Raw genomic sequence first — 1,704 nt, 5'->3', positions numbered from 1 at the left:
GCGCTGAGACTGGGAGCAGGGACCACCTTGGCTGCAGCCGCTCGGCGCCCCAGGCGCACACGGAGGGAAGGATGAAGCCGTCAGAGCACAGGAGGGGTGAGGTCGGGCCCAACAGGGAAGGTGGTGGCTGGAGGGATGGTCCCTGCTGGGGACAGGTGGCTCCAGGGCCACCTCGGTGGTTGGGACGTCCACGCAGCCTGTCCATGATGCTGCTCCGGCAGCTGTACGTGCCCTTGCCCAGCACTGCAGCACAACTGGAAGGCGATGGCTTTCTGGCTGCAGGGAGGGCATGTATCAGGTCACCATGAGGATTGCTTTGCAACGGAGAAAACCTTTTTCCATTCAGGACTTCAGTGCTGAAAGTCACTGTGAATTTAAGCCCAGCATTTGGAGCACACACACAGACTGTACTGGTCCGCAGGATGCCGTTGGATTACCATGTACATAACTCGTTTCGCTGTAGTAGGTCCATTGTGGATTCTTCTTTTCCTTTTTTCTATACCTCAGGCCCGCAATTTTTGGTTTTCCAGGAGATTGGATAATGCTGCTAATTTACATAACACCACTTTTGCCTGAATTTCTTACTGTTGTTATACCAGCTCACACCACAGCTAGTCAGATTTTTGTCATGTTTTATTTTTGTTAACAAGTGCAGATAAATATGTATGGTTTTTACTTCCTGTAGCCAAATATTTTTCAGGTTACAGACAAAGAATTCTTACTTGTTCTTTTTTTGGTTGTTTTGTTTCAAGTGATGTAGTTGTATATGTTTCTATAGATGAAAACAAACAGGCAAGCATAGAACAGCATATGACAGCAAACTTTGTGGTTTTGCTAAGTCATGTTTCAATTTGGCGAACCTGAAACATACACTCACAACAACACAAGCGATGTTATGAGCCCGTAGGGTCAGCAATAAATTGTATTTTTTTAAATTGTCACTTTTTAACTATATGTTTATATTTATGAATTGAAAAAAGTTTATTCCTCAGTGGGTCTATAGTTAAGTGTCCCTACTGTTTGTGTCTTTCCAAAGGAAAAATGAAAATGCACATTTTTGAGGCATAGTATGAACTTTGGGCACTGTTAGAGCCCAAACACAGGAGATGGGTTAGGCCATTACTGCAAGTTTTGCAAGAAAATAGTTAGAACCAGGTCCATCCAGCAGCAAAGCTCCATCTGGCAGTCAGAGCAAGGTTTAGGGACAGGTTAGTTTGTAACCTCTGTCGAGTCCAAGCAAAGCTTGATTTTTTTTTTTTTTGGCCTTTTTTAGTGGGGGGGGGGCTTGGGTTTGCTTTTTTTTCATGTGCAAGCGACTTTCTTGGCACTTTGCACCATTGCAACAGGTGGACGCTGGTGCTCACTGTTAGAGCAGCCTTTGCACAGGTGTTTCAAGAACAGGAGGAAAGTGGGACAGTTAGCATAAAAAAAAATAGGTATAGCTCATGGTACATATATTTATAGCTAGACTAGTGAAGCTAGCTTTCTCGCTTTCCCCCAGCAGCCACACACGTTTCCTGCCCTGCAGCAGCGGGAGGATTTCGTTAGCTTTGGGGCCAGGCGTGAGCGCGGGGGCTCGGCAGCACAGGGCACAGAAGCCTGACTTTGGCCTGACTGAAACCCCCAGTTTCCCAGAGAGCTGGGAACAGAAACGGGAGCGTGACGGCTCTGCCCCAGACAGGGTTGTGGCTGCAGCCTTTTTTT

The sequence above is a fragment of the Pterocles gutturalis genome, unplaced genomic scaffold (genome assembly GCF_000699245.1).
Source record: "Pterocles gutturalis isolate BGI_N339 unplaced genomic scaffold, ASM69924v1 scaffold32534, whole genome shotgun sequence".
Taxonomy (NCBI): Eukaryota; Metazoa; Chordata; class Aves; order Pterocliformes; family Pteroclidae; genus Pterocles; species Pterocles gutturalis.
The sequence above is the reverse complement of the archived record's forward strand: the minus strand, read 5'-3'. Positions refer to the sequence as shown.